This window comes from Cyanistes caeruleus, chromosome 28 (assembly GCF_971803275.1).
Source record: "Cyanistes caeruleus chromosome 28, bCyaCae1.hap1.1, whole genome shotgun sequence".
Lineage (NCBI taxonomy): Eukaryota > Metazoa > Chordata > Aves > Passeriformes > Paridae > Cyanistes > Cyanistes caeruleus.
Genome location: NC_141728.1, coordinates 2,828,380 through 2,852,782, shown reverse-complemented (window position 1 = coordinate 2,852,782; position 24,403 = coordinate 2,828,380). Strand labels below are relative to the sequence as shown.

The 24,403-nt window shown below is 49.3% G+C and overlaps 2 protein-coding genes across 6 annotated transcripts in view; both read left to right on the top strand.

Moving 5' to 3' along the window:
* LOC147649045 (uncharacterized) overlaps window positions 1-7,474 on the top strand; it is a 122,923-nt gene extending 115,449 nt beyond the window's left edge. For both annotated transcript variants that reach the window (XM_086864979.1, XM_086864978.1), the window contains exon 9: window positions 7,108-7,474. The gene's annotated coding sequence lies outside the window, so the exon portion shown is untranslated. The remainder of the gene's footprint in view (window positions 1-7,107) is intronic.
* The window catches only part of LOC147649040 (uncharacterized), a 636,047-nt gene that overhangs the window by 375,172 nt on the left and 236,472 nt on the right, over window positions 1-24,403 (top strand). Inside the window, exon 8 of one of the 4 annotated variants that reach the window (XM_086864990.1) lies at window positions 6,859-7,474. The exons of 2 other annotated variants lie outside the window; for them this stretch is intronic. The gene's annotated coding sequence lies outside the window, so the exon portion shown is untranslated. Of the gene's footprint in view, window positions 1-6,858; window positions 7,475-24,403 lie in introns of those variants that run through there. One more of the 4 variants, XM_086864993.1, reaches the window with a different exon arrangement.

Genomic DNA, 24,403 nt, shown 5'->3' with positions numbered 1-24,403 from the left:
AGGAGTGACCCAGCCTTCCCTTTGCTTCCTTTCTTCTTCCCTCCCTGCTGCACAGCTCCCTTGCTCCAGAAGCGCGATGCTGCCTCACCTGAGGATTCAGAGCTGCCTCCAGGCCCTTGCAGGAGAAGAGCAGCTGCTCAGGAGAGTGAGGCTTCCCCAGCACCTGCCAAGAAAGTCTGTGCCACCTCTGCACTTGCTGGGGCTTCACCAGTGGAACCATCAAGAGAGCTCATCCAGAGATTTAATCTCCGCAAGCTCACGGTTCCACTGGTTCGCCTGGACCTGAAACGCCATCCTGAGCTCACGGTTCGCCTCACTCCAGTCGACCCTGAAGCTGCTTGCAGGGCCCTTGGACAGAGCAACAGCTGCTCATCTTCTCAGCAGCACAGCCCAGCCTGCCACCCATCAGGTAGGGAAAGAGTTTCTACCCTTCCTTTTCCAATAGTTCCTGGCAACTGAGCCTTTCAAGTGTTTTCCCTGAGTCCTCTGTCATGGCTAGATCTCAAGTGACAATCACGGAGAAAGTGTACTAGGAAGTGGGACTGTGAATGCCAAAGGATTCTCTGCTCTTCCTGTCCTTCCTGCAGATGTGGAGGTTGTTGTGGGCATTTCCCAGACAGCCTGTCTGCTGAGGCGCAAGGGCAGGGCGAAAAATATTGCCCGACAGACAAGTGGTCAGTGTTAGGTGAACTCCCCTGTTTCTTGGAATGAAGTCCAACTAGGACGGTGATAGGATATTGCAGATGTTTCAGACTGACTGGCCTGCAAATCAGGCCGTGCCATTGAAATGAGCTCTGTGTGCCTCAGAACAGCTGCAGCTGCAGAACATGGCCTCACATACAAGGTTGCTTTTAGAATAAACTCCCAGTTGAATTTCTCAGTGTGTGCCTGAAGATGCGGGCTCTTCTTGGGTGAATGCACGTTCTGTGGCCTTCTGTGTTGAGAAACTCAATCAGCCAAATCTAAAAGCTGCTGGGGAGATAGGGAAGGCTGTGATTCTAAAGCTGTTGTGTGCCTTTGGAGCAGAAGGGAGAAGAGCTGGCAGCTGGCTTTCTGGCAGTTGCCTCCTGCCCAGGAATGGCAGTGGGACACTTTTCCCAGACAGATTAATAAGTATGGGAGAGCTGAGTAGACAAGGAATTGATTGTTGCAAAGCTTCAGAACATGTGGGGAATTTTCTCCTTCTCACCCTACTTGGGAGGATGGGAGCTTCTGTCTTCCTTGGGAGAAGTACAGTTGCTGCCAAGGGAAACACAGCTGAGGAGCAGTAGTGACCCAGCCTTCCCTTTGCTTCCTTTCTTCTTCCCTCCCTGCTGCACAGCTCCTTGGTGCCAGAAGCGCAGTGCTGCCTCACCTGAGGATTCAGAGCTACCTCCAGGCCCTTCCAGGACAAGTCCACATCCTCAAGGGCGTGAAGCTTCCCCAGCACGTGCCAAGAAAGTGTTTGCTGCATCTGGACTTGGGGTTTCATCAGGCCAGCCAGGCACACACAGATTTCAATCCCAGTCAGAGCTCATGACTCCAGCATTTCCTGCACACCATCAAAGCACTTCTGCGGCCTCTCCAGAGAGCAGCAGCTGCACTTCTCCAGAGCAGCACTTGCCAGCCAACATCCCATCAGGTACGGAATGTGTTTCTCCCCTGGCTTTTCAGAAAGAGAACAAAAATTGACTGAAGTATTTTGCTGCGGTGCTCTGTCATGTGTCCATGTGATTGTGACAATCAGGTGTCAAGGGTACTAGGAAGCAGGATCATGAATATCAGAACAATCTCTGTCTGCTTTTCCCGTCCTTGCTGCAGATTTGGAGGATGTTCTGGCCATTTTCCAGGCAGCCTCTGTGTAGAGGGCAAAGGGCGAGGCAAAGAACATTTCTCCACAACTGGTCGGTGTCAGGTGAACTCCTATTTTTCTTTGGATGAAGCCAAACTAGGACTCTGATGGGATATTGCAGAGTTTACAGATTGGCTTTTGTTGAGATGAAATACAAGGGGTGGGACCACCGTGCTTTGAGATGATTTATTGCTTAAGTAGCCCAATAAGAGATCAGTCCCAAGGCGTGAGATTTACAGGCAACAAGTCAACCACAGCTCGAGGAAGTTACGAGTTTCTTCTCCACATGGCAATATATAAGTTTTTAGTCCAGTAGACAGTTGACACCAAGTTTGTTTTCACTTATTAACCTCTTATCACCTTTACTTGATTTTGCCACACTGTGTCTGTCTTTTAACCAACATGCTAACAGGTCATGTATTCACACACACTTCTGTTATAGTTCCTAGATCTCTAACTTACTTTATAAATCACGCCATTACACTTTATACCTCCAACTATTTTACTTAATATAATTTCTTACTTACTCGTGGCATATTCTTACTTGCAACTGTAAGAACATAGGTTTAGAATTACTCTACCTAATGTCTGTGTACTTTCATCACTCCTTCAATCCAGGCTTTTTCTAAGGCTGCAGATTTTCCATTTCCAACAGTCTCTCCCGCAAATAATGCTATGAAATTTCAGTGCACGCTGGGAGTCCCCAGAACAGTTGCAGCTGGAGACCATGGCCACACCTCCATGGCTGCTCCTTAGAATAAACTCGCAGTTGAAGTTTAGCATGTGTGTCTTCACCTCTGGCCTCTTCCTGGGTGAATGCACTTTCTGTGGTCTCTTGTGATGAGAAACTCAAGCAGCCAAATGCCAAAGCTGCTGGGAAGATGCAAAAGGCTGTGATTCAAGGTGATTATGTCTGTGTGTATGTCTAGATCAGTTTCACAAGCCATACTTTAATCTATGTACACGTCAATTTGGATAATACTTTTGAAGGGGAAGAGCTCACTCTTCCAATTCCCTGGGAAGTTTTTAATACCTTTCTGGAGTTGAGGTTGCTGTGCGCTTCCTGTGATGTTTGATCCAAGGCAGCAATAAAGCTCTGCGTCCCAAAGCCTCCTTTTGGAGCCTCACCCATGTTTTTGGATTCTTCCAGCCGCCCCGGGCACTTCAGTCCCCAGTGCTCCAGCTGGCAGTGCTGGTTATGCAGCATGGAGAGCCCCAAGCTGGGTCTGGAGTACTCCTGGGGAAGAGGAATTGCCACCGCTGGATCTGGACCTTGTTCTGGAGACACTGGAGGAGATGCTTTCACCATCTGTGCCTGAAAGGTCTCCCTCTGCTCAGGTAACTCCATTGGCCAGGGATGAGAGGGGCTGGACTGAGAGCTTCTGAATGTTGTTGCATGGCTGAGAAGCAAAGGCTTCTTGAATTCAGCTGGGAATGGACACGGAAGGATTTGTTTGGTAAAGCAAGATTTGCTAAGGAAGAGGGAATGAAAAGGGGGGATAGCCCTTAAGTGTGGATGAGAGGTGTTTGCCAGGTTTGGATGCTCCTTTTTGTGGGAAGAATCCCTGGTGCAGGGGCATTTGTGGGGAGGAGGTGGAAGCTTGGTGGGTTCTAACAGGCTTTGTTTGATGGGAGAGAAGAGCGTTTGGAGAATTGCCACTGAAGGCAGAGTGGGAAGGGCATGCAAGAGGTGCCAGCAGCAGATGTGGGCTCTGCCTCTCTTGGGCTGGAAGGCCAAGGCAAAGCAAGGGCTGGGCTGCAGCTGCTCCTGCAGCTGCTGCTGCTGCTGTGTGAGCCCTGCTGTGCGTGTAGGCATTCCCAGAGCTGTGTGTGGGGATGGGCTGGAGCTGTAGCTGTCTTGCCCTCTCAGGAACCTGGTGCCTGCAGTCCAGTTTCCAGCTGGGAAATGCTCAGCTAGGCAAACTGGCCAGTCTTGCTCTCCATGTTCCAGAGCTCAGTCACCTTGTGGAAAGAAGAGGTGGGTGTTGCCAGACAGTCTCTGCAAAGCTGCAGCCTGCATGAGACTGTTGTGCTTAGGGCTGTGGTGGCAAGAGCACATCCCTGTGCCAGGAGCTAGCAGGACTCCATCCTTAGCGCCCACTCCATGGCTTGAGTGTCATCCCCACGCTCAACAGCCTTGTCAGCCTTGACAGCTCTTGGAGCGTGTTGGAGAAGTCAGTGTTTTGGACAGTTGAAGGCCTCTGGGGCCCAGAGCTCCTTGTTAAAAAGAAGGGATTAAGTGTGTGAGCCGTGGAGTCTTCAGGGGGCAGATGTCTTGGTTTTGAGGTGCCATGACTTGTGTGATTGGTGAGAAGGACAAGGTTGGTGCTGGCCATGAAATGGTTAAGGACTCCTTGAAGCCCAGGGGCTCCTCCTGTGTTGAAGAGCAGTTCAACCAGGGCCCATTAGTCCTTGTGTTTGACAGATTCCCTCTTGGACTTTGGAATTCCTTTTTTCTTAAGTCTTGTCTCTTCCCAGACTGGCCTGGGGTGTTCAGTTTCTGCATTGGCACAGGCCTTTTTGCATCTTATTCCAGAACTTTGCCAAAGAATTTCTCTTCTTTCATTTAATATGCAGAGCCATTGCATGGGTAGATTTATTCTTGAGGAAGGGCAGACTGGAGGTGGGGAGGGGGATTTTTTGGAACTGCCCATATCTTCTTGCCAAGCGTGATGAGCCTTTGTCTTCTGCAAACTCCCGCGTATATACCAGTTTTCAAAAGCAATTTGTTGGTGCACAGAAGGAAATCTGGCAGGCTCTGATTGTATCCCTGCAGAATCTATTGGTTGATCTTTGCGTTTCCTTCTTTCTGTTTTTCTTTTCAGGTCAATCCTAGTGTTGCCCGTGGCTCTTCGGGAGGGGAGGCTCTGAACAAGGCTGCAGCAGAGGGAGCTTTGCCTGCTTGCAGGAGCTGTGTGAACGTTTGCCAGGAGCCCGAGGAGCTTGGTAAGGAGTGAGCCCAGCGTGGTTTAGAGAGATGGGAGACAGCTGCTCTGAGCCTGCCTCTGACAGGAAGAGAGATGAGAAGAGTTGAGTTCTTGTCTGAAGCAGGGTTGGTGCTTCCTGGTGCCTTTAGTTCCAATCCTGCACTGGCACAGGCTCCCTGAGCCCTGCCCCTCCATGCTTTTCCAGAGGCTCTGACACCGAGTCCTCTGCTGTGGCAAGAGAGCCGGCAAGAAACCTGAGCTGGTGGCAGTTGTGTCACCAAGCTGCGTGTCCCAATTGGTTCCCAGCTCACAGCAGCCTTCAGCTTCAGCCACTGCAGTGAGGACTGACGTCTCTGCGTCAGCCCAGAGAAAGAACAAGGCTGGGCTTCTTTGTGGCAGCTGGCACTGTCTGTGTTTCAAGCTCTCGGGGGTGCCATTTGCACTGGGAGGGTTGTGAATTGATTGGCGTACTTCAAAACTTCACAAGACTGGAAAGCTTGGAAGGATCCCTGTTCCCTTTAAAGAGCAGGATTCAGATTCTCAAGTGAGAGTGTGCCTTTCAGGCCATCTTTGACAGCCTTTGCTAGCAGGACAGTTTACTTGCAAAGGGAATGCTACACGGAGGCCAGCATTGACTGAGAGTTGCCTTTCCTTGCCAGATATCCATGTGATCTACCTGGCCAGAAGGGCTGCCCTGCGTGGGAAGAAGGATCAGAGGGAGAGCCTGTGACCATCGGGCAGGTGGCATCCCTCTCTTTATAGATGTAGTTAGAGATTTTTTATCTTTATTTCTTTATTCATATAGTTTAGAAGTATAGATTGATAGAGTTGTATTTATAGGTGTTTCTATTTATCCATCTGTAGAGTTTGTATGTTTAGTTAGTTATGGATGTGATAGGATTTTATTTGTATGTATACAGTTAGATTTATAGATTTTCAAATTTGCATTTCTATATGTAGAGAATAACATTTCTATGTGCACACAGTTCCATTTCTAAATGTGCATAGTTCTTTAGTTAGAGCTCTATGGATGTAGAGGTCCATAGACTGAGCTGTGTAGGCCTAGGCTGCATTTTTGCCTCTTTCCCCCTTGGCTGCCTTTTTCATCTCTTGTTTTTCCCGCTGTGCCCCTTGTGTCCCCCTGTGCTGGGTCCGAGCTGGGGCCGGGCCAGGCGGAGCAGCAGTTGCAGCCCTGGCTGTCCCTGGAGCGGTGGGAGCTGCCGCTGGCCCCAGGCACTGTCCTGTGAGGAGCTGCTGAAGGACGCTGAGACTGAGGGGGCTGAGGAGGCGCTGATGCTGAAGGGACCTTGCAAACCTTGAGGGGTGAGGGGCACTGAGGGCTGTGGGGGAGCAGAGGGCCATGGTGGCACTGAGGCGACAGAGGCACGGGCTGAGGGCTGTGCCGGCTCTGAGGGGACACAACGGCTCAGAAGGGACTGAGCGGGGGGAGAGGCCTGGGAGAGGCCCAAGAAACTGAAGAGGGGGCTGGGGCTTTGCCGAGAGGACGGCGGGGCTGAGGGGATGGAGGGGGCCAGGAGGGAGCACACAGAGCTCAGGGACTGCAGCTCTGCCAGGCCTTGCAACCAATTGCAGAGCCTCCACTTTTGCCACCACAGCTGTCCTGAAGAGCTTGAGGAGAGCCAGACACTGAGAGGAGCCAGCAGGGAGAAGCTGAAGGCCTGGAGCAAGAGCAGTGAGCAGGGATGTGCTGGGGCCACGCGAGAGCCTGGGTGAGGCCCCAGGGCTGGTGAGGCCGGGCAGGGCTGAGGGTGGCGTGGGCTTTGGCCGTGGGCGCTGCCCGGCCGGGCAGGAGCGGCCCCTGCCCGTGCTGGGGCTGCTCAGCGCTGCTGCCCCGGCCGGCACAGGGGCTGTCCTTGGGCAAGGCAGCTGTGCCGGCAGGGCCCGGGAGCTGTGCCGGGCTGCCGGGGGCTGCGGGACAGTCCCGCCGCGCCTGCGCTCGCCACACGCTGGCCCGCTCGGCCTGCTTGTTCTTGCCAACCCTCCTGGGGAGGCTCGGAGATTTTCACTTCCCTGCTGGAAGTGCAGCTGCTGCCAAGGGAAAGGTCCCAGCACTGACTTGCTGTTCCCTTTGCCTCCCAGATGTCCCATCTGCTGTCCCTGTCCAGGAGAGCTGCTCTGCATGGGAGGAAAAGACCGAGGGAGAAGCTTTGAAGATGGGGCGGCTGATTTGTTCTTATGCAGTTGTATGGATATTTAGACTGGGACAGTGACATTTGTATATTTTTAAATAGTTTTGTTTTATATATCTATATGTATATATATTGTGTGAAATATGTAATATTTAATCTGTATTTCCATCTGTAGATTGTTCTATATGTATATCTAGAGGTATTTAGTTCTATTTAAACATGTATGACGAGTTATAGTTGTATAATTCTGTCTATCGAATTCTTAGTACAGGGTTATTTAGAGGGGGACACTGATAATTTTGTATTTCTAGATGGGCTGTAAGCTTGTTGTAATCTGTAATAAATTAAGTTGTTAAACACCTCATTAATCTTTGTCTATAGTGACTTGTTGAGGTTAGCAATAAGTGAAGCTTTTGCTAACTGAAATTGGTATTTGTATATTTTTACATGGCACTGTTGTGCTAATATAATAAATGACTTTTTTTAAACTTAATTGAGATTTTGATAGTTGTGTATTGTCAGCGCAGGTGTAGTAATTTGTAATAAATGACATTTTTCAACTGAAATGGATTCATGTGTATTTGTAGCTCAGCTGTGCAGCTGCAGCAATCTGCAAGCAATGACATTTATCAGCTGAGATGGGTGGTTTGTGATTTGTGCTCTCCAAAGCAATGGGCAGATGGAAATGCCCTGACGCTGGAGGATTTTGGTGATGAAAATCTCCAGCCACGCCCAGCACATGCCCCACTTGCGCTCAGGCTGGGCAAGGAAAGCGCAGCTTTGGGATGGCAGCAGAGCCACACGTTGGCTCAGAACTCGCTGCACAGGCCTGCTGAGAAAACTCTGGGACTCTGCTGCGCGTACAACTCCAAGCAGGAGGCAGCGGGGCAGGAGAAAGCATTCACCATGAAAAAAAAAAGAGAAATTGTGTCCAAACAGATGTGAGAATACTCTGGGAGTTTGATCAAATGCTCTAACTCACCACTGCCTGGGCTCATCTTCAGCAAAACTAGTTTGTTCAAAGCTGAACACCTTCCAGGAAAGAGAGATTGCTCTATCTTTGGTTCAGGAATGGCACGGTGACCAATCCCAGGTTACTCGGTCCATTTGCACCCAACACCAAAGTGATGGATGGCAAGAATGGCATTTATTGCTGGAGAATTTGACACTTTATAACCTAGGTTCACAGTGTCACTCCCATCTGCTTTCATCACAGCTAGGTGCTATTGGCTAATTACGGGGGTCATTACCATAAACTATGGAGGAGGGGGGTGACTCCATCTTTCCGTTACATCCCGATATCTTCCGACCGCCGGGCCCTGGCTGACCACATTTCCCCCCCTCCTAATGCTTAACTAAATTTGCTAGAATATGAGTTGTATTAGTCTTCTAAGTTCTAATGTTATTTTATGTATATCTGTTTTTAATCATTTTATCTAATTTATCTATATGATGAAAAGTTTTAAAAGTAGATATAATAGACTTGAGTAAAAATATAAGGTGCACTATACTTAAGTAAAAAGGTTAAAGACTTACTAAATCGACACCGCAGTGTTTCATTAACAAACAATAAGGCACAGGAGGTGACCAAGTGCATTCTTGGAGCATCTGCTGTCTTTCTACAAACAGGATGTTGACCCTCAGCTCTTGACAAAAGACACAAGCATATTTAAAACATGGTCCAAAGTTTAGCACCAGTAAGATCATTACGATTGGCCCGATCAGAGTGGACACCAGGCTGGTCAGCCACGGAGACTGGTTAAACAGCGATTCGAACCACCCTTGTTGGGCCTCTCTATCTCTCTTTCTCTGGGCTAATCTTTCCCTCAGTTCAGCCATAGAATCTCTGACCGCTCCGGTGTGATCAGCATAAAAGCAACACTCTTCTTTCAGGGTGGCACAGAGGCCTCCTTGCAGCATTAACAGAAGATCTAGCCCACATCTATTTTGTAAGACAACCTCAGAGAGTGAGGACAGTGACTTCTCTAAAAGAAAGATGGATCTTTCAATCCTCTGCAGGTCCTCATCGATCGTCATCTGCAGCTGAGAGAACCCTTGCTGTTGGGTGTCTCCTTAGGGACTTTTAGATTAGGTTCTTTTTCCCTTTCAACTGAAGATTGACGAGAGGGAGGCAGTTTTCTCTTGTTCGGTCTCAGTTGTTCATTCTTCTTTTATCAGCATTACAATGTACAAGGAGCTATGTGCACTGTGATAGAAAAGGGTAAAATGGCTAACAAAGATCCTCTTCAGGTCTTTTATATATCCATTTACCCAATTAACAGATGCCAACTCAATTATTTTTCTTAGTGACCCAAAGACCCAACACCTGTGTGCTGCACTACGGCATTTTTTACCCAATCACTTACTACTACCCAAAAACCCTTAAGAGAAGAACATAAAGAAGCAAGGAGAAGGACAAGAGACAACACCCTAAATCTTCCATCTTGTCTCCTGTTCTCTAAACTACTTTTTCACCCAGTGATTTAAGAAACTTTCTAATCTACACACTTACACTTTTCCTATCTAACTTTAACATTTGTTTTCATGTATCACCATGAAAACATGCTCATGAATTTCATGTCATATGAAATTCAGTGTTTTTTTGAATCCTAGAACTAAGTATTAGAAACAAGGGCACACACTCTGTATCCCAGACTCCAATACCAGAGTGAGCTAGTGAGGAAAATGCCTGGCCTGGCTGGGCAGGGAGCTTTTGCAGGAACTCAGGAAAAAGATGAGGGTGCATCACCTTTGGACAGAGGGACAGGCAACTCAGGAAAAGTTTAAGGATGTCATTAGGTCCTGCAGAAAGAAAAGAAGAGAGGTGAAAGCTGAATTAGAGCTTAACGTTGCTGCTTCTGTGAAAGATAATATATCACATCTCACGAGAGCTGATCTGGCTCTGTCACTCGGGCCTGCACAGGAGTGGGTCACACCCCAGGAGCAGGATGAGCCCAGGTGTGACTAGAGTACTCACTCTATGGCTTTTGGCTGTCAGTCTGTGCTCTGAGGAGGCAAGGACAAGAGGGAGGTCTTTTTCATGGGATAATAGAGGATTTATTGCTCTGGGGAATCTTGGGGGCAAAAGACAGAAAATGTGAGCGTGCAACAGCTGAAATAGAGAGGTGGTTAAAAGGGAGGGTACAAAGCATCAGGGTACAAAGCTAATAAGAGATACCATGGGGAGGGTAAAAGGCAGGGTTCACAAAATCATCATCCAATTGGGGCCCAAAGCACCAAGGATCCACTGTGACACTGCAGGGCCCAAAGCACCAAGGATCCACTGTGACTCCACGGAGTGTCATGGAACCGTGGAGACCATTGTGACACTGCAGGGCCTCATGGAACCATTCTGACACCAAGCTGGCTGGGAGTGTGGATGTGCTGGAGGGCAGGAGGGCTCTGCACAGGGAGCTGGACAGGCTGGATGCAGGGCCCAAAGCCAACAAGGTGAGGTTGAACAAGACCAAGTGCCGGCTCCTGCACTTTGGCCACAACAAGGCCTGCAGTGCTCCAGGCTGGGGACAGAGTGGCTGGACAGCGGCCAGGCAGAAAGGGAGCTGGGCCACTGATGGACAGCAGGCTGGACATGAGGCAGCAGTGTGCCCAGGTGGCCAAGAAGGCCAATGGCCCCTGGCCTGGATCAGGAATGGTGTGGCCAGCAGGAGCAGGGCAGGGATTCTTCCCCTGTGCTGGGCACTGCTGAGGCCACACCTCGAGTGCTGTGTCCAGTGCTGGGCCCCCAATTGAGGAAGGCCATGGAGGGGCTGGAGCGTGTCCAGAGAAGGGCAACAAGGCTGCTGAGGGGTCTGGAGCAGAAGTGCTTTCAGGAGTGGCTGAGTGTGCCAACTGTACAATAGTCTTTTCATCAGTCTGTGCAGGGAGAGGAGTTTGCTCTTTTCATGCCATGGAGAGATCTCTGCAAGAAACAGTTTTCTCGTGCCCTTTCATTTCAAAAAATGGCAGTCACCCGGGCACAAACTCTGCCCTCTCCTCCCATTTTCACACCACTCAGAGGTGTGTCCATGGGCCATGAGCTAAGGGGTATTATTTTAAGGATGAGTTATTTAAAGGCAAAACTCCTCTTCATCTCTGAGAATAGAGGTTTTCTTCTTCTCTCCCTGGGGGCAAAGGGTCTTCATCAGCTCTCATCTCCCTCTCTCTCTGTTCAAGCTCTCATGGGATCACAGCTACTCCACATCTGCTTGGCTTCATCAATGGATACCTTTGCCCAGATCTACACCTTGAATACTTCAATCCCCCAATACTCTTTCATCAATTAAAGGAGTTATTTTTCAGAACAGAATTATTCATCTCCATGGCCCTAACAAAAGAATATTTCAGCTTATTAGAGCATCTCCTCATTCTCCTTCCACCTGAGGCTTGATTCCTTCTTTTACTGACCTTGGTGTTTCACGCTGTCTTTTTCCGTGTCACTTGGTTCTTTTCTTTTCCTGGAGAGAGGATTAAAGTCTGCAGGTCTCCTGTGTGTAGTGCAAGGGTTAAATGTGTCCCAAGCCATGGCAGGCAGTGGTGGTGTGGGATTTCAGGTGTGGCTGGTGCCAGCTCTCAGGAGCTATCTGTGCGGGCCGGGGGGCAGGGGGGGTGTTGGCGAGTGTCATCAGCCGTGGCCTGGCCCAGCCTGGGGGCCGGGGGCTCCCCTGGGAAGGGCTTTGGCCACCCCGCTGGAACGGGACCCGGAGGGCTTCCCGGGAAAGCCAGCAGCGCAGCAGAGCCTGGCCTTGCCTGGGGGGGATCCCGCAGTCTCCATCTCCCCCCGGGAGCAGCTGGGCTCCGGCCCAGGCCCCCCCAGGCCGCACAGGCCACGGGGGAGCGGGGCCAGCCACACCACAGCTCTGCTGCCTTTCAAGGCTGCAAAGAAAGAGACACGTTCCTGGGCTTGGGTGTTTAAAAGGTGGCATTCACAAAGGTGAAGTTCCTTTTCAGTGGTGCACAATGCTGTCAGTTGTCAGAACTGGCCAGCTATTGGCTTGATCTCAAGCACAGAAGGAACTCCCCACAGCCTCTCTCAGAGGAATCACTTCCATGGGTGTGTCTTTCCCTAAATGCTAAACTACACCCTTTTACTATAACGTAATTCTAATAATTCACAGTTATGAAGGCCTTATTTAAAAACAAAAGTGTTGCTCCAATATCAGCCAAAAGTTCTACTTCTTCTTTTTTCCCTAGTTTCAGTTTATAACCAGCATGTCTGTTGGGGTGGACTCCCTGAGTCCCCTTCAGTCTTTTTGTGGATTTGTGTGACTGCAACCACCCCTCCTTTCCCTTCTTTCTTTTGGCCATCTCACTTCCACTTTGGACGCTCATTTTTCCAGTGACCAAATTCTCCACAGTACACACATTGGTCTCTACCCAGTCGAGATGGGCCTCGTTTGGGTGGTCCTTGTCCATCCCTTCCTTTCCCTTTTCCTTCCTCCTGTACCACTGCTACTAGCTTCTCCATTTCTTGCTTATATCCCTCTTCTCAATTGCTGAAAACTCTCCATGCCTCTTCCAATAACGCTTCTCAGTTTCACCCATCTGCCCCCCAAAGCTTTTGGAGTTTACATCTCACATCCCCCGTGGATTGTTCCAGAAATAGATGAACTAGCTGCTGTATTCCTACTTCAGAGCCCGGCTCCAGTGGTGTGTGTCTGTGCATCGCGTCCTTCCAAGGATCTGGGAATTCCCAGGGAGATTCCCAGGGACCTTGTTTGATTGCATATAAGGCTGCCCAGTTCATGGTTTTAGGTCCAGCCCTCTCCACTCCCTTCACTCTCCACTCCTGGCAGCTTTCTGACTTTCTCCTTGCACTCGACTGATTTGGATCCCATTGTGGGTCCTGGAGAGGAAAGTATTCTTTTCCATCCATTTGTAATGTTTTCTAATGGTCCTTTGCCAGGTCCCCTGCTGGTTTTAGAACCAATTGTTTCTCAGTTTTGGTTAATGCATCTAATAACAATTGTGTGTCCCTTCAATCTGAGTTATGTTGTTTGACTATATATCATAAACATTTGGCAGTGTTTACTGGGTCACTTTCATAATTCTTTGTGAGGTTTTCTCACACCTCAGTGTCAAGAGGAGAATAGGGTTCCTTAACTACCATTGTCCCTTCTGGTCCTATTGCTTCCCACAAGGGTGCCTGTAGCCCCTGCTTTCTGCTCCGGGATGCAATCGGGCTACCTGGGGGTGTTGGGGCTGATGCCCCCTTAAAGCTGTCAGGAGGAGGTGGAGGGGAAATGGAGCTTGCATGTGTGGAGGGGGCAGAGGGGCAAATGGAGCTTCCAAGTGCACCTCTTCCTCCTGCTGCCTCCTAAAGGGAGGGCTGATTAAATGAGTTCAGTTCTGTTCTTGCTGGGCTGCTGCTGGATAGGCCTTACTCAGCCTGATGCACCTCTGGCCGAGGCTGCAGCTCCAACAGCACCGTTTGAGCTTCCCTTTGTTGGCCTGATTTTCTTTCTCAAGGGCCAACACCAAAGGATCAGAGGGGGCTTTGATCCCACAGTCCCTCTACCATTCAGGGTTATTCCAGAGGGAGAAAAACATATCACAACCCAAAAGTTCATCCCACTTCCCCTGGTGTCTAAGGAAAAGCATGAACTGCTATAGATGTACAAAACACTCACAGTGAGAGACTTCTGCGGGGTTAAGCTGTTCAGGTATAAGGAATTTATTATTTGGGTAGAGGGAGGAAGAGACCCGTTTCTGCTGCCAGCCACAGCGTACATGTGGTCAGGGAGGGAGAGAGACTGGAGAGGGGAGAGCAAGAGCTAGGGTGTCCTAGGTTAGGGAAAATTTGGGAGAAAAACTCTAAATGGGGGTTTCCCTAGGGAAAAAAATTCAAATGACCCCTCCCCCCGCAACTGATCCGGGAAGGGAAAAAATTTTCTTGTATTTTCTAGTATCATAACGTCACCTCAGGACATTCCACCACTTATTTTCGTATCGTTAACTTATTATCAAAATTAATATATATATTTTAACTCTACAACACATACATTATATACAGACAAGGGCATTCATTTATGATTCTTATTCAACAATCAGATCTCCTGGAGGTACACATTGTGTTATTCCATCTTTCTGCATTATCCACTATGTGCAACTCAGTCTCTGAGCAAAGACAACTTCACGAATGGGTTTGTCTGCACTTGAAGTAGAATTGATCTAAACTGTCTTTCTTAATAAACCTTTGACATGTACCACTTGGACTTTGTCTCCATCTACTATATGTAGGGGCTCAGATTGGGCTGGGCCTGCTCGGTTGGTGGAACCTCGGGTTTTAACTATCTATGTGGCCTCTGCTAGATGCTGCTCTTGATTTTTCAAAGATCTCTCACTCAACGCTTTCAAGGTAGTCTTTAACAGTCCATTGTACCTCTCCACTTTCTCAGCAGCAGGTAGGGGATGTGGTACACCCACTCATTGCCATGGTCCCTAGCCCAGCTGTTTATAAGGCTGTTTTTGAAATGAGTCCCATTGTCTGACTCAATCCTCTCAGGGGTGCCATGCCTCCAAAGGACCTGCTTTCCAAGTCCCAGGATGGTGTTCCGGGCAGCGGCATGAGGCACAGGGTAGGTTTCCAACCATCCCGTGGTGGCTTCTACCATTGTGAGCACGTAGCGCTTGCCTTGGCGGGTTTGGGGCAGTGTGATGTAGTCAATCTGCCAGGCCTCCCCATACTTGTATCTGGACCACTGCCCACCGTACCAGAGGGGCTTCAACTGCTTGGCCTGCTTGATCGCGGCACACGTCTCACAGTCATGGATAACCTGAGAAATGCTGTCCATGGTTAAATCCACCCCTCGGTCTCGTGCCCACTTATAGGTGGCATCTCTACCCTGATGACCTGAGGCATCATGGGGCCATCGGGCTAGGAACAATTCTCTCTTGTGTTGCCAATGTAAGTCTATTTTTGACACCTCTATCTTTGCAGCCTGATCCACCTGCTCATTGTTTCAGTGCTCTTCATTAGCCCAACTCCTGGGGACATGGGCATCTACGTGACGGACCCTCACATATAGTTTCTCTACCCTAGGTAGCGATGTCTTTATTCATCATCAGCCCAGATTGTCTTTCCTCTGTGCTGCTAATTGGCCTTTTTCTACTTTTCCAGCCATCCCCACAGAGCATTAGCTACTATTCATGAATCAGTGTAGAGGTAGAGCTTTGGCCACTTCTCTTTTTCAGCAATGTCCAGGGCCAGTTGAACAGCTTTGAGTTACGCAAGTTGGCTTGATCCACCTTCTCCTTCAGTGGCCTCTGCGACCTGTCGTGTGGGGCTCCATACGGCTGCTTTCCACTTCTGGTTCATCCTTACGATGCGACAGGAACCATCAGTGAACAAAGCATAGCGTGTTTCTTCTGCTGGCAGTTGGTTGTACGGTGGAACTTCTTCAGCCCTTGTCACTTGTTCCTGCTCCTCTTCATCAGTGAGACCAAAGTTTTCATCTTCCGGCCAGTTTGTAATTATCTCCAAAATCCCAGGGCGATTTGGGTTTCCAATATGGGCGTGCTGCGTGATGAGGGCGATCCACTTGCTCCATGTGGCATTGGTGGCGTGGTGGATAGAGGGAACCTTTGCCTTGAACATCCACCCCAGCACTGGCAGTCGGGGTGCCAGGAGGAGTTGTGCTTCAGTGCCAATCACTTCTGAGGCGGCTTGAACTCCTTCATAGGCTGCTGAGATTTCCTTCTCTGTGGGAGTGTAGTTGGCTTCAGACCCTCTGTAGCTTCGGCTCCAGAATCCCAGTGGTCGGCCTCGAGTCTCCCCAGGCACTTTCTGCCAAAGGCTCCAGAACAAGCCATTGTTCCCGGCTGCAGAGTAGAGCACGTTCTTCACATCTGGTCCTGTTCTGACTGGGCCAAGGGCTACTGCATGAGCGCTCTCCTGCTTAATTTGGGCAAAGGCCTTTTGTTGTTCAGGACCCCAATGGAAATCATTCTTTTTTCGGGTGACCAGGTAGAGAGGGCTCACGATCTGGCTGTACTCAGGAATGTGCATCCTCCAAAAACCTATGGCACATAGGAAAGCTTGTGTTTCCTTCTTGCTGGTGGGTGGAGACATTGCTGTGATCTTGTTGGTGACATCAGAAGGAATCTGACGCTGTCCATCTTGCCACTTTACTCCCAGGAACTGGATCTCTCAAGCAGGTCCCTTAACTTTGTTCTTCTTGATGGCAAAACCAGCTTCCAGAGGATCTGGATGATTTTCTCTCCTTTCTCAAACACTTCTGCAGCCGTATTTCTCCAAACAATGATGCCATCTATGTACTGTAGATGTTCTGGAGCCTCACCCTTTTCCAGGGCAGCCTGGATCAGTCCATGGCAGATGGTGGGGCTGTGCTTCCACCCCTGGGCCAGTCGGTTCCCATGCAATCCCCTCCACGTGAAGGCAAACTGAGGCCTGCATTCTGCTGCCAGGGGAATGGAGAAAAATGCATTGGCAATGTCAATAGTGGTGTACCACTTCGCTGCCTTGGACTCCAGCTCGTACTGGAGCTCCAGCATGTCCGGCACGGCAGCGCTCAGCGGTGGAGTCACTTCATTCAATGCACGATAGTCCACAGTCAATCTCCATCCTCTGTCAGACTTGTGCACAGGCCAGATGGGGCTGTTGAAGGGTGAGTGGGTTTTGCTGACCACCCCTTGGCTCTCTAGTTCTCAGATCATCTTGTGGATGGGGATCACAGCATCTTGATTTGTCCTATACTGCCGGCGGTGCACTGTCGAGGCGGCAATTGGTACTTGCTGTTCTTCCACCTTCAGGAGTCCTACTGCAGATGGGTTCTCTGATAGTCCAGGCAAGGTGTTCAATTGCTTGATGCCCTCTGTCTCTACAGCTGCTATCCCAAATGCCCACCTAAGTTACTTTGGGTCCTTAAAATACCCGCTTTGGAGGAAGTCTATGCCCAAAATGCATGGGGCCTCGGGGCCTGTCACAATGGGATGTTTCTTCCACTCATTTCCAGTCAGGCTCACATCAGCTTCCACTAAAGTCAAGTCCTGTGATCCCCCTGTCACACCAGCAATAGAAACAGATTCTGCCCCCACATGTCTTGATGGGATTAGCGTGCACTGCGCACCAGTGTTCACCAAGGCCTCATATTTTCATGGTTCTGATGTGCCAGGCCAACGAATCCACACAGTCCAAAAGACACGGTTTTCCCTAGCCTCTCCCTGGCTAGAGGCAGGGCCCCTCTAAGCCTGGTTATCCTTCTTTCCTTGGGTATGTGTCTTGGAGGTTCCTTCAAGGGAATCAGACATGTCATCATCATCATCATACTTGGCAGTTTGACTACAGGCTACTGGAGCGGCTTTCGTTTTGGTGGAGTATCCCCTCTGAGTCTTGCTGTCTTCCAATTCATGCACTCATTTTGCCAGAGCAGCAGTAGGTTTTCCATCCCATCTTTTCATGTTTTCTCCACAGTCACGCAGGAAGAACCACAGCTCAGCTCGTAGCTTTTTCTCCCTATCTGGAGAACTTCTGCATTGAGTACCAGGGCTCCTGGTCTGTACTGCCGAGACTGGAAGAAGGTCCTCCCTGAGTTTCTTGAATTTTTCCTCCATTTTGTCTTGGAAGTTTTGCATACGTGTTCCCACAGCTGCAATTGTTGCCTGTATGGGGCCATGCACGGTCTCTGCATATGCTCAGAGCTTCTTCACCATATCCAGCACGGTCTCCTCCCTGTCATTCCACTTCATTGTTGCTAAAGCAGAAGCGTATTCTTGTGGCCCAAGTCCAACAAGTTTTCGCCACATCACAGATGTGCATGGCACCAAGTCTGGATTTCTAGTACCTAAGTCACCCACAAAGACAATCTCTACTATTGCCATTTCTCTCAAGCGCTGAATCCCTTGTTCTATGGTCTTCCAACGAGTTTGCTGTATATAGAGATCGTCTGCACACAGATATCTTTGTGCCACACTTCTCAGGACCCGTTCCAGAGACTCTAAGGGTCAGCCCCCCTCATCATTCCTTGGTCGATAACCGGATCGTGTGACAGGGACCCCAGATGCCTCGCTTCAGTGCCATCCAGAACTGTAGCCTCACCTGCAGCATCCCACAGACGGACTAACCAACTAATTATAGACTCATCAGGTCATCGAGTGTATTCCTTTCTCAGGCCACGAAGGTCGTTCAGGGAGAAAGGCTCACCAGTGCCTTCTGATTTTTGGTCAGTTGCTGGTCTTGAGGGTCCTTCCCCCGCATCACCATTATCATCATCTACTGGCCGATGGGTTTTGGTTTTGAATTTCATGCCTCTCGTGGTAGGAGCAACAGACACTGGCTTAGGCTCACTGTCTGGTTTGGCTGCTGGCTTGGGCTCACTGTCTGGTTTGGCTGCTGGCTTGGGTTCACTGTCTGGTTTGGCTGCTGGCTTGGGCTCACTGTCTGCTTTGGCTGCTGGCTTGGGCTCACTGTCTGGTTTAGCCTGAGTCACTGGGGTAGCTGCTGATTTATCTCCCTGCCCTACAGTATCTAGCACCGTGCCATAAGCATACGCTAGGGCCCAGTTTATTGCAATGAGATTTTTCTCCTTAGAATCATCATAGCAATTCTCTTCCAGATATTTCCCTACTTCATCTGGGTTCTAAATTTGTTCACGTGAAAATTCCCAGGCTGGGGAATCAGAAAATTTCTTCAGAGTCCGGCCCATTCTCTGCCATTCTCTACACCACTCAGGATTTCTCACACCTGAGTCTACTTCTGGGGCAGGGGTCTCGTTGGCTCCTCTGGATATCTCAGCCCTCACTCTAGAGAAGTTGCAGACCATATAGAGGAAGCTCAACAGCTGAACTACCAGGAAAGTGAGCAGGAAAGTGGTATCCTTAACACTCAGGGGAAACTGGGTATTCTCAAAGAGGGACATAACAGATTCAAAGGAGAAGAAGGAAAGAAAAGGCTGAAAAGCCTCATCCCCTGCTCTTCCTCTAACAAACTGGGTGCAATTACCAATAAACTCCCAAAATGTGCTACTGGGACTGGGAGGCAGGGTCGGTCGAAGAAACCAGAAGCCAAACACACCTGGCAGAAACTTCAGTAGTTTTATGAACTTCCTATAAATAATTATCACCGAGCCCAGCACAATAACCATTCTAATCTGTGCCCCTCTACTGTAAAAGAGGCAAAAGACAGGTATAAAAATCTCAAAAAATTCTAGGGAGCAGATCCACATGAAGGCCTCCACCCCGAGAGATATTATGCATCCAAACAACACGGCTGCTGACTGCTTTATCCCAATACAGAGTCAGTACAACCAAAATGCAATCAGTAATCACTACAGGTTTTTCCACTTTCTCTTTCCACGCGCTGAGCGCCAAGAACTGTATTTGTCCTAGTTTAGGGCAAATTTGCAAGAAAAACTCTAAATGGGGGTTTTTCCAGGAAAGAAAAAATTCAAATGACCCCTCCCCCCTAAACTGGTCTGGGAAAGGAAAAAAAAATTTCTTTGGAGAGAAGTGGAAAAAGCTGTTTATTTAACAGAAATTGAATAATATTAAATAATAAAACCTCTCACTGTTCGATGGGATGGCAAATCCAGGAAGAAAAGTCCTTTTCATGTGGTGTAACTCGGCTCGCTCAGGTTCTTATCAGTCCCTCCAGCGCTGGAAAGTGCCGAGGCCCAGGCCCCGGTGGGCCACAGGCGTGAGCTCCCGGGGTTTGTCTGGGTGTTTTTCAGTCCAGAGCAGGTTTGCACAGATCTAGGAAAAAAAGGAAACAAAGATCCAGGGAACTCCTCTGCCTCAACTAACTAAAGCTAACTAAAAACCAGAGAGAAGCTCTGTCCTGCAGTGTATCTATTCTGCAGACACCACAGTCCAGAAGCCGGGTGTGGGGGAGTGATGTTTTTTCTAACAAAAACTGTGCACTTCTTCTTCCCCCTCCTTCGCTCTCAGAGCCAGTCTTAAAGGTGCAGAACTTAATACATAACATAAACCAGACAACTGGGGATACCAGTATCATAAAGTCACCCCAGGACAAGGTTTGAGCCAGTGTGGACAACCTTGCTCCACATTCCCCAACCCCATCCTCTCTGTCCTCCCTCACCTGGCACCTGCTTTGCTTGGAGAGCTGCCAGCACTCAGGAAAGAGAGGTTTTTCCCTTTTTTTTTAAGCAATCTGACACTCCTAAGTTCCATTGTTGAAAACAGACGCACTCCTCAAGTGTGTGCCAGCCCAAGGTGCCACCAAGGAGGTTCCCCTTCCCCAAGGCAGAACCCTGCAAGGAATGTTTGAGACCTTTGCACTCCTTGACTGAGGCCCTGCAGTGTCACAGAGGCCCCTGGGTTCCAGGAGGTTCTGCACTGTCCCAGTGGATATTTGGCTTCATGGAGCCCCACGGTGTCACAATGCTCTTTTTGGTTCCCCCAGGCCCTGATCTGTCACAATGGGCTTTTGGTTCCATGAGGTTCCGTCCTCAGCAATGGTCTCTGTAGTTCCAAAGTGTCACAAGGGCCCCTTGGTTCCAGGAGGTTCATTGGTGTCACCATGGACCCTTGGCTCCATCAGGCATCCCAATGTCACAAGGGCCCCTTGGTTCCAGCAGGTTCATTGGTGTCACCATGGTCCCTTGGCTCCATCAGGCATCCCAATGTCACAAGGGCCCCTTGGTTCCAGCAGGTTCCTGGAGCAGGACTTCCCCTGGGCCACAGAAGGGCTCCTCTGCTCTGTCCAGCAGCTGGGGCCATAACTCAGGGCATCTCCCCCTCACAGCAACTGGGGAGATAACCCAGGCCGCACATCTGTCCTGTCCTGACTTCTCTCTGCTGCCAGGGAGCTGCAGTTCCCAGCTGCCCAGAAACATCTTGCCTTGAGAGCAGCCTGAAGGGAGATGAGCCTTGGATTCTGGACTGACACACACTTCACTTTACAAACTAGAAAAGCTACACAAAACTTGCAGAAAGCACAACTCTTCTGCATAGTCCCTGGAAACGGGCAGGGCTTCTGTGCCAAGCCTGGATGCATCTTGGTGCTTCCTTTCTGGAAGCTGAGGGAAAGAAAGGGCTCCAGGTGTGCTCCACCATCAATTGGGTGCTGAGTTCCATTGACTCCTAATCTGTGCCAGCTCTTCACGAGCTGTAATATAGGTAACTTGATTGTGCACTGGGTTTGTATCCACTAGCACTTCTTTGGGTTATCCTGTGGAGGAAGCAGTCTGTTGAAAGTCTCTTGTCTGTTAATCTGGAGTCCATTCAGTAAATAATTCATTTTCTAATAGACCTAATGGGGTATTCTAAAGAACTTGGGAGCAAGAGCAATTTTCCAGTGCAGGTGGCCTGAAAGAGAGCTCCTGCCAGAAACCTGAGCATAAGGCAGAACTTGGCTAAGCATCCACTCTATTTGTAATAATGTATTTCATTAAAAAAATACAGAGGGAGAAGTTAGTTTTTCCCATTTATTCTTTTCCTGTTTATGCACTGATATCACCAATCCCCAGTTGATATTGATCCCCAGCACCTCCTCCTGCACTCTGAATAGATCTGAAAATCAAGACCCTTCATGGCTGACAATCCATCAGACTTTGTCCCTACCCCCACACCACCAATTCCCTCATCCAAGCCCTGGCACTCAGAGCAGCCTTGTGCAAATCTGAGCTCCCTCCCCTCCAGGCTGTGCCTGCAGCTTTCAGCTCCTTGGCTCCAACTCCCACCTGCTTTCCTTGCAGAAGGAGCTGCCCCAGACACAGAGGGATGTTCATTCCTTGTCAGCAAACAAAGCAAGGGAAGGCACAGCTCCATCCAAACAAAAGTCATTCCTGTGCTGGATATTCAATCCACTTTGCACAGCAGACAGTCTCAGTGCAATGGAAAACACCTTCTGTGCCCAGCACAGGTGCCAAGATGCCCCAAAGCCTCCGTGCCCCGATTCTGCCCAGATTTGCTCTTTGCACACACGAGGCACACGCTGAAGTCACGAGCTGCCTCCATGGCCAGAGGGAGGAAAAGAGAGAAAGTGGCTGAAGAGCTCTCTTGTGCAGAGCCACAGCTGCACTAATCCCAAACTGCTGGGATTGCTCCCAGCAACTTGATCCAACAGCCTCTGCAGCATCTGTTCCCCGGCTCAAAATCTGTCTGGATGGGCAGGCGCGAGGAGTGCTGGGGAATGGAGCCACATCCAGGGGTGTCCCCAGGGCTCAGGGCTGGGGCCAGCTCAGTTCAATCTCTTTATTGCTGCTCTGGCCCAGGGCACCCAGGGCCCCCTCAGGCAGCTGCCAGGGGAGCCCAAGCTGGGCTGTGTGGGAAATGCAGGCACAGAGAGCTCTCAGGGCCTTGAGCATACAGGCCCAGAGACAGAGATGGACACAGAGTTTGACCTGAGACCACGGGGAAGGCTTGGGGCTTTACAACAATGAAGATACACAAACATGAAGTAAGAATAGAAACTTGTAATTTAAGTCAAAATATGTTTGAAACACACTTTCAGCAAGTAGAAATACGCTCTCTAGAAGTGAACAAATATCTTAAGTAAGATAATAGAGAGTTTGAAGTTTCACATATAACCTGTTCTAAAGTCAGTAAGGAATTACAGATACAGCAATGTAAGTTTCTGTAGTGTTCTGTGATTGGATAAGAAAAGACACATTGCAGCAGCAGCAACGTGTGAGACGAAGCAATTGATGATTGGTTTATGAAGATGCTGCTGAGCTTTTGTGTGACCTCTTGATTGGCTAAAATGTTTATAAATTACTTTGTAACTAGAATTTTGGTGGTTTCTGAGGTGATGGTGTTGAATGTAACACCTTAAGTGTCTCAACATTCCCTGAGACAGATGGGCCATGCAATAAAATTCCTTTTCTAACATCACTCAGTTGGCCCTGTGTGCTCTGATCCCAATAGTCCTTTTCCTCATCTTTGGGAACCTTATCACCCCCCAGTAAGGAATGGGGGCTGTCCTTACTTAATCTCCTTTGCCATTAATGTATTGGTAACATTATTTTTATTTTCCTTCACAGAAGCTGCCTTGTTAAGTCCTAATTGAGCTTTCACCTCTCTCATTTCCTTTCTGCATGACCTAAAGACATCCCTGAATATTTCCTGAGTTTCCTACCCCTCTGTCCAAAGGTGATGTACCCTCATCTTTCCCTGAGTTCCTGGAAAAAGCTCCATGCCCAGCCAGGCCAGGCATTGTCCTCACTGATTCATCTTTTGGCACACAGGGACAGGCTGCTCCTTCCCCCTTAAGTTTACTTTCCTGAGGTGTGTCCATCCTTCCTGGACCCCTTTGTTTTTAAGGGCTGTTTCCCTTACAAAAATCAGTACCTGATTCAATTCTCCCCAAATCTGCATCCTGAATTGGCCAAAGTCTGCCCTCCATAATTCCAGTGTAGAAGTTTTGTTGCTGCCCCTCCTTCTGTCCCAGAATATTGAAAACTCGATTATTCCATGGTCACTGTAGCCCAGGCAGCCTCTGACCACCACATCTCCCAGCAGCCCTTCTCTGTCTGTGAACAGCAGGAGACACAGCTTTCCTTGGCACTGGGAGTGTGCCCAAAATTCCCTAAAATCAAAACTGCTCAGCACCAATGCAGCATTGAGAAGCAGCATTCTTGATGTGGCCGGATGCTCGGGGGGACAGCTCCTCCCAAAGCCGGGCATGCTGAGCACAGGGAAGTTTCTGTTTCTGTTCTGTATTTTGCACACCCCCATTCATTGATTGTCCCAGACTAAACAGACATATGGTAATCATGAGCCCAAAATGATGAACGTATTTCCCCTCCCCTTTCCACATGCATTCTTCTGTGCTGGGGTCTCTCTGCTGGTCCCTGCTGGGGCTGGAGCCCAATGTTCCAGTGGGCCTGGCTGAGCTGGCAGGACACTGAGGCTGGAGAACTTCCAGTTCCCCTCCTTCCACCATGGGCATTGTGTGGTGTCCATGGGCCAGTGGGTTTGGAGAAGGAGCAGTGTGTGCTCACCTGGGGTAGACAATTGATCATCTGGTGACATGAGGTGACAGAGTGGGCTGTGACATCACAGAGTGGGTTCTGTGAGGTCACTGAGCAGCTATGACATCATAGGCTGTCTCTGTGATATCAGAGATCTGCCTGTGACATCACAGCGTGGAGATCTGACATCACAGAGAAGGCTGTTATGTCACAGATCTGTTTGTGACATCAAAGAATGTGCTGTGACATTACAATATGGCTGTGTGACATCACAGTGTGGTTTGTGATGTCAGAGACCAGTTGTGTGACGTCAAAGAGCAGACTGTGACATCACAGAACAGGCTATGACATCACAGAGCAGGCTGTGACGTCACATAGCAGGCTATGACATCACACATCTGGCTGTGACATCACAGAATGTGCTGTGACATCATGGCGTAAATTGTGACATCACAGAGCTGGCTGTGACATCATGGGATACGCTATGACATAATAGACAAGTTGTGTGACGTCACAGAACAGGCTGTGACATCACAGAGCAGGTTGTGACATCACCAATTTGGCTGTGACATCACCATGTGGCTGTGTGATATCACAGAGTGGTTTGTG